We start from the raw sequence: 14,254 nt of genomic DNA, 5'->3' as shown, positions 1-14,254 counted from the left end.
GCATCTGGTGGCCAGATTGTTCTGTTAGGATTTTGTTTTAAACAGGAACCAGGCGCAGGCAATGACTTAAGATGTTCAAATTATTTATTGTTTGGAGACTCAGGCAGGTTTGGAGACTATGGAGGTCCGGAGTGGAGGTAGGCAGTTCAGGCTGGACTGAGAACAAGGCAGGCAGGTATGGTGAAGGGAGAAGCAGGCAGGTAGGCTGGAAGTTCTGGTGGTCGATGGCTGAGGGATCGCACTGGAAGCACAAGGAGAAACTAATTACAAAAAGTACAGAAAAACACTCAGACAAGATATCTGAACTGAGCAGCCAGGAGGACGCAATACCACTGGTGCAGAAAACAATCTGGCGGTGAATTGCTGGGAGACTGGAGTAGATATGCTTGTGTCATGATTCGATTGACGAGGGACAGCTGAGTCGGTCGGCCAGGTGAGTGCAATCAGGCTGCTGCCTGCAAGCGAAACCACACACAGGGGAACAAACAGGGACACAGTTGGGGCCGTGACAAATGGTAAGCAGGTAAATCCCACCATTTTGAAATAAATGTGTTTTAAAGTCTGACAATCAGTGTGTTACTTTAAAGGTCTCTTATTATACTATTGTTAGGCATATATTCATACCTGCCAACCCTACCGATTTGGGCGGTAGTCTACCGCTTTTGACATGTTTCTACCGCCTACCGATTTAGCTGGCTTTTCCTATCGAATTTCATTCTTCCCAAATTATAAAAAATAAAAATGACACTCCATAGACACTGGACTCGACTTTTAGCGGAAACCGATTGCAGCGTGTCTGTGATCCCATCATACAAACAGTCCTCTGTGTTTCTGAAAGAGAAACAACGTGCAGAGGAAGGGCAGCGTTACCCCCGGGACTGCGGTCAAGCCAGCCTCCACTTCGGAAAACACAGTCAAGCCAGCCTGCCGCAGTCCCCGGGACTGATAATAATCAGTCATCACTCCCAAATGAGTTTAGGGGAACAGAGACGAGGCATTTGAGTCCTGCAGGGTTTCCCCGTTAATATTAGTGTTTCGAAAACACATGTTGGCGACTGAAAGACATCCAGTGTTTGGTCTTTTCCGGAAGCATCCTACAGTGTCTCAACTGAAAGAGGACCACAAACACACAAAAAATATAATACCATTTTGAGATTTTGGAATATTTATTTCCCATTCTTTCACTTTTTCGGACATTTTCAACACCAAACATGTCGTTAATGTCTCTGTTTAGTGAAGTACAGCAATCTGAAAGCTTGTACATTATTTATATCACACTGCAAAAACATGCAGGAAATGACTTTTTAAATGCAGTATTTTCTGATTTATGGCGCAACACAAAGATATATCGCTCTGTGCAAACCTTTGAATATGTCAACAACATGAAACAAGAATATGAACCTGGCTTTATCCAATGTTCACACAAGAGTTCTACATCCTGACACATCCTTCATACACTGTCTCAACTGAAAGAGGACCAGAAACACACAAAATATAATAAAATGTGGAGACCTTCAAAAGACCTCATGAAAGACGATACAAGAAGTGAGGATACCCGGCCCGGAGGAAGCCCGGGGTCCCCTTCTGGAGCCAGGCCCAGAAGGAGGACTCGTCGGCGAGCGTCTGGTGGCCGGGCTTGCCACGGAGCCCGGCCGGGCCCAGCCCGAAAAGGCAACGTGGGCAACACCTCCGCTTCTCCGTCCCGCGGGCCCACCACCTACGGGAAACATCAATGGGGTCGGGTGCGCTGCCAGAAGGGTGGCAGTGAAAGCGGAGGGTCTCGACGGACCAGACCCGGGCGACAGAAGCTGGCTTTGAGGACGTGGAACGTCACCTCTCTGGGGGGGAAGGAGCCGGAGCTTGTGCGGGAGGTGGAGCGTTACCAGTTGGATCTGGTTGATCTCACCTCTACGCACAGCGTCGGCTCTGGAACCTTACTTCTGGATAGGGGTTGGACTCTATTCTTCTCCGGAGTTGCTCAAGGTGTGAGGCGCCGGGCGGGTGTGGGGATACTCACAAGTCCCCGGTTAGGTGCTTCGTTGTTGGAGTTTACCCCAGTGGACGAGAGGGTCGCCTCCCTACGCCTGCGGGTTATGGGGGGGAAAACTCTGACTGTTGTGTGTGCTTATGCACCCAACAGCAGTTCAGAGTATACGGCCTTCTTGGAGACCCTGGAAAGAGTCCTGTATGGGGCTCCTGAAGGGGACTCTTTAATCTTGCTGGGAGACTTCAACGCACATGTGGGCAATGATGGAGACACTTGGAGGGGCGTGATTGGGAGGAACGGCCCCCCTGATCTGAACCGGAGTGGTGGTTTGTTACTGGACTTCTGTGCTAGTCATGGATTGGCCATAACAAACACCATGTTCGAACATAAGGATGCTCATAAGTGTACGTGGTACCAGAGCACCCTAGGCAGAAGGTCCATGATCGATTTCGTTATCGTATCATCGGACCTGAGGCCGTATGTTTTGGACACTCGGGTAAAGAGAGGGGCGGAGTTGTCAACTGATCACCATCTGGTGGTGAGTTGGGTCGAGTGGCGGGGGAAGCCTCTGGATAGACCTGGTAAGCCCAAACGTGTAGTTCGGGTGAACTGGGAACGTCTGGAGGAGGCCCAAGTTCAGGAGGCCTTCAACTCACACCTCCGGCGGAGCTTTTCGGGCATTCCTGTGGAGGTTGGGGACATTGAACCAGAGTGGTCGGTGTTCAAAGCCTCTATTGCCGAAGCCGCGGCGGGGAGCTGTGGTCTCAAGGTCCTAGGTGCCTCAAGGGGCGGTAACCCTCGAACCTCCTGGTGGACACCGGTGGTCAGGGAAGCCGTCCCGACTGAAGAAGGAGGCCTTCAGGGATTTGTTATCCCGGGGGACTCCCGAGGCAGTTGCAAGGTACCGACAGGCCCGAAGGGCAGCAGCCTCATCCGTGGCCGAGGCAAAGCAGCGGGTGTGTGAGAAGTTCGGAGAAGACATGGAGAAGGACTTTCGGGCGGCACCAAAGTTGTTCTGGAAAACTGTCCGACACCTCAGGAGGGGGAAGCAGGGAACCATCCAAGCTGTGTACAGTAAGGATGGGACGTTGTTGACCTCAACTGATGGAGTGTTAGGGCGTTGGAAGGAACACTTTGAGGAACTCCTGAACCCGACAACTCCGCCCTCTATGTTAGAGGCAGAGCTGGAGTATGACGGGGGATCAACACCAATCTCCCGGGGGGAGGTCACTGAGGTCGTCAAACAACTCCACAGTGGCAAAGCCCCGGGGGTGGATGAGATCCGCCCGGAAATGCTGAAGGCTCTGGGTGTTGAGGGACTGTCATGGTTGACACGTCTCATCAACGTTGCGTGGAAGTCGGAAACGGTACCGAAGGAGTGGCAGACCGGGGTGGTGGTTCCCCTTTTTAAAAAGGGGGATCAGAGGGTGTGTGCCAATTACAGAGGCATCACACTACTCAGCCTCCCCGGGAAAGTTTACTCTAAGGTACTCGAAAGGAGGGTCAGGCCGATTGTCGAACCTCAGATTGAGGAGGAACAATGCGGATTCCGTCCTGGTCGTGGAACGACGGATCAGCTTTTTACTCTCGCAAGGATCCTGGAGGGGGCCTGGGAGTACGCTTATCCGGTCTACATGTGTTTTGTAGACTTGGAGAAGGCGTATGACCGAGTTCCCAGGGAGTTACTGTGGGAGGTGCTGCGGGAGTATGGGGTGAGGGGGTCTCTACTCAGGGCCATCCAATCTCTGTACTCCCAAAGCGAGAGCTGTGTCCGGGTCCTCGGCAGTAAGTCGGACCCATTTCCGGTGAGGGTTGGCCTCCGCCAGGGCTGCGCTTTGTCACCAATCCTGTTTGTAATATACATGGATCGGATTTCGAGGCGTAGTCATGGGGGAGGGGGTCTGCAGTTCGGTGGACTAAGGATTGCACCACTGCTTTTTGCAGATGATGTGGTTCTAATGGCTTCATCGGTCTGCGACCTTCAGCACTCACTGGATCGGTTCGCAACCGAGTGTGAAGCGGCTGGGATGAGGATCAGCACCTCCAAATCTGAGGCCATGGTTCTCAGCAGGAAACCGATGGGACTGTCCACTCCAGGTAGGGAATGAGTCCTTACCCCAAGTGAAGGAGTTCAAGTATCTCGGGGTCTTGTTCTCGAGTGAGGGAACAATGGAGCGTGAGATGGGCCGGAGAATCGGAGCAGCGGGAGCGGTACTGCAGTCGCTTTACCGCACCGTTGTGACGAAAAGGGAGCTGAGCCAGAAGGCAAAGCTCTCGGTCTTCCGGGCCATTTTCGTTCCTACCCTCACCTATGGTCATGAAGGATGGGTCATGACCGAAAGAACGAGATCGCGGATACAAGCGGCCGAGATGGGTTTTCTCCGCAGGGTGGCTGGTGTCTCCCTTAGGGATAAGGTGAGAAGTTCGGTCATCAGGGAGGGACTCGGAGTTGAGCCGCTCCTCCTTCGCGTCGAAAGGAGCCAGTTGAGGTGGTTCGGGCACCTAGTTAGGATGCCACCTGGGCGCCTCCCTAGGGAGGTGTTCCAGGCACGTCCAGCTGGGAAGAGACCAAGGGGTAGACCTAGGACCAGGTGGAGGGATTATATCTCTTCGCTGGCCTGGGAGCGCCTTGGGATCCCCCAGTCAGAGCTGGTTGATGTCGCCAGGGAAAAGAAAGTTTGGGGCTCTCTGCTGGAACTGCTACCCCCGCGACCCGACCACGGATAAGCGGGAGAAGATGGATGGATGGACTTTGGGATATTTATCTCCCATTCTTTTACTTTTGGACATTTTACAGACCAAACATGTCGTTGATGTCACTGTTTACCAAACTACCACCTTTTCTGGAAAATGCATAAAACGTTACCCTCCTGTGTGACGTTTCCACGGGCCTGTCACGGCCAGTCGTTCCCGACAGCTGGAGGCGCTCTGTGTTCGAGGCAGTGCACGGCCTGTCACACCCTGGCGTTAAGCCTTCGGTGCGCTTGGTGGCCGCGAAGTTCGTCTGGCATGGGCTGAAAAAGGACGTGAGGACTTGGGCTGGTGAGTGCGTGGCTTGTCAGCGCACTAAGGTGCACCACCACACGAAGGCCCCTTTGGAGCGTTTCCTGGTGCCTGAGAGGAGGTTCACGTCAACATCGACCTGGTTGGTCCATTGCCCTCTTCTCAAGGTTTTTCCTACCTCCTCACCATGGTGGACAGGACGACCCGTTGGCCGGAGGCGGTTCCTCTCGTGTCAACATCAGCCGCAGACATTGCACGAGCTTTCATTGCGACGTGGGTGTGTCGTTTTGGCACCCCGTCAGACATTTCCTCGGACAGGGGCTCACAGTTCACGTCCGAGCTCTGGAACGCCGTGGCGAGTGGTTTGGGGGTTAAGCTGCACAGGACTACCGCTTACCACCCTCAGGCTAACGGCCTCTGTGAGCGGTTCCATCGCTCCATGAAGGCGGCCCTCAAGGCCGGCCTTACGGACGGTAATTGGGTCGACAAGCTGCCTTGGATGATGCTGGGCCTGAGCACCGCACCTAAGGAAGATCTGCAGTGCTCCACGGCGGAGTTGGTGTACGGTCAGTTGCTGAGGGTTCCGGGGGATTTCCTCCCCAACGCATCGGCTCCCTGGTTGGCAACGGCCCAGCGGGCTTTCCTGCAGGACGCCGTTGAGGCCTTTGCTCCGATCCCCACTGCTCGGCACGGTACTCAGGTGTACCGGGTTCCCGTGGAGCTCCGCTCGGCGGGGCATGTGTTTATCCGGCACGACGCGCACAGGGAACCCCTACAGCCCCCTTATGATGGGCCTTTCCGGGTTCTGGAGCACGGTGACAAACACCTTGTGGTCGACCTGGGTGGTAAGACCGAGCACGTCTCGTTGGACCGGGTGAAGGCTGCTCACCTGGACTTAGACCAGCCGGTGGTGCTGGCTCGACCTCCGCGACGGGGCCGCCCCCCGGCCTCTACCCCTGTCTCGGAATCGGGGCCTACGGTTCCGGTCCCAACTCTTCCGGGGGCCGCACAGTCGGACATCGCTTTTCCGACTCCCATGCGCAGGAGTCGGCGTGTCGTTCCTCCCCGCCACGCTGATTTTGTGTACATGTGAATTCTGGGGGGGCTTGTGTGGTGCCACGTGATAGGACATAATTCACTGTGTGTTTGTGTGTGTTGCAACCCGGACCCGTTAGTGAGGGCACCGGGGTTGTTGTTCATTCATGCTAGCTTTACATACAGCAACAAGCTAATGTCTTACCTGTCTGAATGTTTCGTGTTAATAAAGTGTGGAGTTCCATACTGAACACACCGCCTCCGACTCCCATTCATCGGCTCTACAATATCCTATATATATTCTAAGGTCCCGCTACTGACACAATAGCAGTCATTTAGTGCGCATATGTGTAATTAAACCCATGCTATCAAAATCTCACTCCAGCCGTAGCCTACCCAAAGTTGGCAATCCTGATATAGTATCCACAAAGTATCCGCAATACCAATAAAGTATTCACAAAAACACATAGAAAAACACGAGACTACTCAGCGCTAACTAGCCATTTAGCTAATTAGCATAGCAAGCTAGTGGTTGACCAGCTCAGACCATGGACCATGGTCCATATTCAGTCCCTAATATTACATGTCAAAGTTTAGTGAGGATCACCCATACCAACTGCTTACAACTAGCAGTTATGCAAGCAAGCTTTTCCTTAATTTTAAGCTAAATTGTGCGTGTTAGAAGAACCTAGTATATGATTCAGAGTCTGAACAGGCATTGTTTTGTTCCCTCCTTGCCACCATCTCCTCTTTCTGCTAATAATCTCCAGTTTTAGTTCACAGTGTCTTTAAGCATGGTTGCAATACCTGAGAGAATTCTTTAATAGCATTTCAAAAGAATGCATTTACAGGTTATGAGCTGTGCTCTATTGATTTGTTGTCAGCCCACACAAACACTTTTATTTAGAGACTGAACACAGGATGCATCATACACACACTCCTTGATAGAAGAAGATTATGTTTCTGGTCTTTAGCTCATTGTATTACTTCTCTATATGCCACCACCCCCTTCTTCCTATACCTTTACATTATTCAGTGTGTGGGTGACAAATGTGTACATTAGATCCATGTTCATATGCAGAAACGTATGATGTCTGGGGTCAGGTGTGTGTGTGTTAGCTGACATTTGGAATACATTACAGAGATGTTTGTTTGTGTTTGAATGGGTAAGTGTGTTTTCCCGTGTTGTTGTTCTAGGTATTAGAGTGAAATGAAGTGTGAAATAAGCTTTTCAGTCTCTGGAGTGTAGCTGTGGGAAGTCCCCCCCAACACATCACGCATGTTTACCACCCATCCCTTCATGTGTATACCCTCCCACCTTGCCCATTAGGCCTCCACTAAAGCTCACATTTGATACCAACAAGGTGGACATATTGTGATGGATACAATGCTGATGAATAGGCTCACCGAAGAGAACGTGGGGTATTATAGAATCGTAAACCCTCTGATTTATATGGTAATCTGCTCATAAGACCAAAACAGTATATGCTGAGGATTTACAAATGACAAGATTTTCCTGTATGTAAAGATTGTGTATACCCGAAGAAATATCCAATACTATATAAGGAGGAAAAAAGGAGTATTGGAGACTATGTGCTGCAGGGCTGACGCAAGTATGGGATGCAGGCAAATGTATGTGTGAGGAAAGTCAGGTTATTGCTGGGTTGTAGTTGGAACAGGTGTGAAGAAGGGCAGGGAGGTCAGGTGATGAGGAATGTTGGGAAAGTCTGAGGGCATCTGGTAGGGTTGGGCGATTGGGTTAGGGTTAAGAGGTCAACGATTGGCTAAGAACATCGAAGATTGATTTATCTATTTTTATATTGCTAATTTAACAGTATTCCTTCAAAGAAGAGCAGAGAACCTGCCCATTGGTCAGGGGGACAGACAGAGGGTAGAACAGTGTGTAGAGCCATCATATTTTCACATCTAACCCAGTGAATTAGGTTGAAATTTCAGAATAAATGTGGTGGTTTACTAAATGGATTTGCACTCTTATCAGTCATGATATAACAGGGCTTTTATAAAAAGCCCTGTGGCAAATTATGTCACAGGGTTGGTTGGCTCATTTGAAATGAACAGATACACAAAAATGTTGGTTGAATGTCAAGGACAGAAAAAGACACTTGGATGTAAAACAAAGATTTACAAGATTGAAGCCAAAGACAAAAAAGATAATTTATAAATAACTGCTGTTGGCTATCTGTCGTCAACCATAACATAAGATTGCAGATTGCAAAGAATGAAAGGAACCAGTAACATGAAAACACGAAGCTACTGTGGAAAATGGTGATGCAACATGGAAGTGATTCATCTAAATTCATTTCAGCCTATCTCTATTATAAAAATAACAATAAAATACTAGTAATAAAAGCATCAATATTTGAGTTTTCTGAAGGAAATGGTCAGTTATGACAATATATGTTTCGCCTTCAAAACCCCTGCCTGTAAACAGTTGACTGTCCATTGTACGCTTTACATTTGATTTGCTAAATAAAATGTGCTGTAACTAATTCTGATTTATTTTGGAGTATGCACCTGTTGTGATACTTAGGGGTTTAGTGCTTGTTCTTATGTTTAGTCACAGGGATGTAAAAATGTACTCGGCACTCATATAAAAGTAAAAGAGGTTTAAGGATAATATTTTTGGTCTCTAAACATGTCCCATCAAATGAAACAGAAACATTAGGAGAATGTTCCAATAACAACATTGGGGTGGTGCAAAATGAGCGGGGGAGGTTAAAGTACAGGACTGAGGCCACTTACACCTCAGAATGCAATTTCCAGCCTGTTCTAGGTAATGTGTGCAGTGGATTACATTTTTAATCCACAACCGTGCCCTTAAGGGCCAGTTCTCCATCCCAACAGTGGATCTCCATTAGTTGAAACCTCCAGAGGAACGTCACAGCCTCACCTTGCCCCTAGGCCCTGCTTCAGTTCTCATGTATTGGCAGAGGACAGACAAAGACACTTGTCAGCATCCGCATTCACCCAAGCATAAACACACACACACACACACACACACACACACACACAACACACACACACACACACACACACACACACACACACACACACACACACACCACACACACACACACACACACACACACACACACACACACACACACACACACACAAACACACACACACACACACACACACACACACACACACACACACACACACACACACACACACACAGTGGGTGAAAGGTATAGCATGTTTTCAAAATCCTAAAACAAAAAGGACAGTACCTCACTTTTAATAGTGGTGTAATTTTAAAATAATTATAATATCCATGATGAGGATAAGTGTGCAGATGGGAGGCGACAGGCCTGCAAATCATTCATTTCCACCCTGATGCAAAATATCAAAAAAATCTGTCTGCCACTGATATATTTATCAACATCAGACACGACAAATATAAAATCCTGGTGACGCACACTTTTCTTCCATGTCTTTGTTTCCTCTCCTCAATTGGACCCCCCCTCCCATCTTCTCCAGCTGTTAAACCAATTAAATGCTCAAAGAGGGTAGACTGCCCACTCTCCTGTTGAGAAAAATACATGCAATAAAAGCCTTCTCTGTGCGGAGCCATTGTGCCGCGGCGGCAAGGACGCCATCTTTAATTATGGCCTACGCCCCCACCCTTCTCCTCGCTGAATAGAAGTGGGCTCTAGGTACAGACTGGCACTGGATCAGGTTTTTTGTGATTTGTGTTTTGAGCGTGCAGCTAAAAGGTGAATTGGTGGTTGGCGCTGAGATAGCATTACAGAATGATTTGGAAAAGTTGGGTATTAGTGTGTTTTAGAGAAAGAGCAAAGCTGATAAAGAGAGGATAAGGCGAGGAATATATAGGTATGATATTTGATGTACAGGCAGTTTGATAATGCCGAACCATCAAATCTGAATCACAGAGGAGAGGGATTTGGAAAGAACATTGATACAGATTGTGTGGGAGGGAAATAGATAGACAAGGTTGTAAACTGTCCGTTTTATGGGTTTTTGTGAGGCAGAAAACACACAAGAAAGGGCATCAGTGAAAGCTTAAAGCTGGAGAAAGAAAAAAAGATGTGGTGTTGGTGGTGGTGATGTGGCGGAGATGGAGGGAGTAGGGGTTAAAGAGCGATAATATCAGAAAGAGAAAGGGAAATGGGGGCGTACAGAGGTCTGTGCCCCTCATAGTGCCCTGTGCCTTGAGGGGGGACCCAGGGCAGGACTTGGGAATGTGAGGCATGAGGGGGGGGAACAAAGCCGACTACTGTCCCCCAGAGAGAAGCCTTGTTCTGGGCCAGGGGGGTACATAAGTCAGCCGCTCAAATGTATGAATGTAGGGCTGGATGGCCGACCGGCTGTCTGGGCTGGATGCTGGTTCCCTGGCTGGCAGGCTGCTTGCCCACAGAGCAGGCATGTCAGGGAACCAGGGCAGGTCTGGGGAATGCGAGGCATGATGGGGGAACAAAGCTGGCTACTGTCCCCTGGAGAGAGGCCCTGTCCTGGGCTACAGGGCACGAGGAGTCAGCCTCTCTGGATGGATGGACAGAGCGATGCATAGATGGCTGCCGACAAAAAAACAGACTGAAAGTATGAGTTAATACCAAGTACACATTCTTCCACTAAAATATTGAAGAGTCTTACTCGTAAATGAATGATTATTCTTAATAAATCTGTAATGCACACCAAAGGATAAATGTGATTATATCCGGGTTTGACCCTGAGTCGCCATTGCAGCAGTGACCCCTTTAATGGCTAAATTGTCCTCCTCTGGAGGATAAAATCAAGGGCAGAATCAATGGTGTTTTTGATTTTTATCAACCTTACCCAATTACGATTAATTGAAAATGTGTGTTAAAATAAAACAGTATTCAGTTTTCTTGTAAATGTGAAAGTCAAGTGTATTGCCAAAGATGAATTTTAACCAAAAATGTCAGCAAAGATGGGTGAAGTTTGCCATTTAAACTCCCACTGTTTACTGCTACTACGTCCTCCCACTTCTTGCCTCTAACTCTCCTCTTTTAAAGCTTTGTGAAGGAATGTATACAACAAGAATACTGTGTATAGGACTAGCTGTAGGAGTGAATACGACTGAAAGCCTGAGTGAATGTAGATCTCAATGTAAGTTTTAATAGTGGGATAGATAGTGGTGGTCCAATGGATAGTGAGGTGGGCTGAAGATCGGAAGGTTGTGAGTTCAAATCCCGCCAGGAACACCACCACTAGTGTGCCCTTCAGTAAGGTCAAGAATGTCCCTGTGATTGGTAATTGTAAGTCGCTTTGGATAAAAGCGTCAGCTAAATGAAATATAATGTAATAATGTAAGGAAAGACTGAATAGCTCAATCATTTTAACAGTACACTCCTTTATTCCAGATGCACCCCCACGCCACTACCAACCTACTGTTATGTACCACACTGTTGCATTCAATGATTGAAAAAAGCCTTTGGAATATTATTTGTATCTTTAATTGATAAAGTCATATGGATGAAAAATCAGGTGAGGCAATACAAGACATGACACGACTTTGTTCCATCAGTCTAACTAAAATGCTGTTAAGGGTTGCAGGCTTTATCCTACCATAAGGTTCTCTCGTGGGATAAAAGCATGCCATACTAACATATATATACTATATATAGTATATATACTATAGTATACTATACTAATCCATCATGTGTTAAATCAAGTGAAGCAATAAGCTATTTAAAAGCATCACAAGCTGACCAAAGTGCTACACCAATTAAAAAAATGAAATGCCTTCAACACTACTTCCACTGGTATTAAGTGGGAGGGGGGTTGAAAAAAGCCTCCTTGTTGCTAACAACTAGGGTTGGAAAATTCAGCCTTGGATTAACAGTAGTGCTGTGTACATTAGGTTGGATGGCTTGAACTGACCCATTTTTTTGAAATTATGTTCATAAACTTTGATCATTACTATGTGTTGACCTTCCTCTCTTCCACACCAGCTGAAGATGATCTTTGAAAAAACGTTTTAGGTGTTTATTGGAATAAAAATAACATAATTCTCTTGTGATATAATTTGCACATGACCAACTACATGTGAATTCCTGCAGCTTTAAGAAATCCACATTGTGTTGTAAGGTTTATAAAGTTACTTAAATTGTTGTACATAGTTCCTAATGACAAAAACAGTTATTGTTAGGCTGTTTGAGACGAGCACTTCATTAGCAGTATTCCCACCCCTGTCACAATGCTTGTGAAGACGGCAAACATGAACTATAAACTGTGCTTTATTAATTATCTTCAATTGTGCGGTCATGGGCTAAGAAAGGTATCTGAAAGAAATGAAAGAAACTCATTATGCACTTTTGAGTTGGTTTTGCTCAGGTATCCACTTTGCGGTGGAGTTCATTGTGATAGAACAGTTACAATGAAACAATGGAAGCACGATGAGAGAAAAACAGTAGGTTCTTTGTCTCAGACTATAGCTATAGGCTGAAAATGGACATAATTATTAATGAATTGAGCAGTGCACCCACAACTTTCTTCTCCATCCAGTTGGACCAACCACCTGTCACCAAGACAGGAGAACTCAAGCAAATTGCCAGTGTTACCATGGTTACCACAGGTAATTCCAGGTTATTAATGTCTAATGTGCCGTCACCCTTTCATTATCCCATCTAGAGTCAGGAAAGTGGCACAGATTTCTGGGCCCTGTACAGAGGCAGTCTCTGAGGGCCCCTCCCCTTCAACATATTTTTTTACAAATACAGTGATTTACATAAGCGACGGCTTTAGACAAACAGCCGATTCTCATTTAAAGGGGACCCATCATGCAAAATGCACTCTTGTACATCTTTTATGAATATGTGTCCCCGGTGTGTCAGGGAACTCACCAAGTGTCAGAAAATACAACCCTCTCTCTTTTCCTCCATACCCAAATCTCTAAAAAAAAAAGGGGCTGTAACGGATCTGATATAGACTGATCCAGATTTGAATTATTTTCTACGTCACAAAAGGGGTGCTCCGCTTAGTGGTCAACTCTCCACCTATCAGGGGAATGTGGGGTTGGGCCACGGCCGGCCATTGCCGCTGGAAAGCGCTGGAGACGCTGTAGTACATATGCCAGGCCTGTAAGTGGCGCTGTAGTCTGCCACAAAAGCAGCGAAGAAGGCTTCCCGCGCATGGTTGCCCTTCTGTTTATTCTCCGCTGTGGCTCTTTTTCTCCCTCCCCGAGGCAAGCGTTTGCGCAGGCCTCCTGCTTTAAAACAAATGAATAATGACTCTATATAATCATATGTAAGGGATAATGTGCAGCGTCGGGCTCCTGATCACCCTGTCGGTGTTCTTTTCCCCATAATGACCGCGTTGCTGCACATTATCCCGCTTATCACATGGCCACATTCTCAACAAAGTAACGATATGACTCCCAATATTAATTGAAATGCTTTTATGGATTTAGAAAATGATTTTATTGATTTAAAAAATAGTTGTATTGATTTAAATTGACATGCATCTGCTAAGAAAAGTAGTCCGTTGTTACTGTTTGAACTAACGTAGCAACGGCAGGAACTGCTTCGATAGCGTTTTTGAGGAGCTTTTTGATTAGAGATTTGAAAACATCGTTGCTTGCTTTAAAAGTAGCACAATTCATGATGTCAAACCTTGGGAAGTATCTAGATATCCCTGCCCTAATCCCAAAGTAACTGGACACTGAATATGTGTCGCCGTTTGATGTCTATGTCTGGACCGCTGCGTAAAAAGGAGGGTGTCTGCCCCATTACTTCTCTTCTTACTTCTATAAGAATAAAACACGGAGGAGGGAGATCTCTTTTTCTCCCCCTCTTCTGACAGCCCAGCAGCTGATCTCAGAGCACACTCCCCTCTCCTGCAGGGAGGCGTGGTCAGCTGCAGCTCACAGAATCAGTCCCCTGCAAAAACAGCGCTAGAAAGAGCAAATAGAGCGAAATGAGGCATGGCTAAAATGCAGGATCTGTTTGGTATTTTGAAAAAAACAACTATATTTATATACTTTATATAGGTATGGCTCTACAATATATTGTTCAAATATAGCATGATATGTCCCCTTTAAAGGACCAGTATTTAATATAGAGGGGATATTTTTGGAAGAAATGTAAAGGCCACTTTTTAATCAACCATCACTTTTTATTCATGCCTTATTTGATCTGGGGTTATTTAGTTGTTTTGCTAAACACAATTTTAGTGGGGCCCTTCAAATCTCTGAACCCTGTAAATTGGACGCTGTCCTTCGCC

This window comes from Gymnodraco acuticeps, unplaced genomic scaffold (assembly GCF_902827175.1).
Source record: "Gymnodraco acuticeps unplaced genomic scaffold, fGymAcu1.1, whole genome shotgun sequence".
Lineage (NCBI taxonomy): Eukaryota > Metazoa > Chordata > Actinopteri > Perciformes > Bathydraconidae > Gymnodraco > Gymnodraco acuticeps.
The sequence above is the reverse complement of the archived record's forward strand: the minus strand, read 5'-3'. Positions refer to the sequence as shown.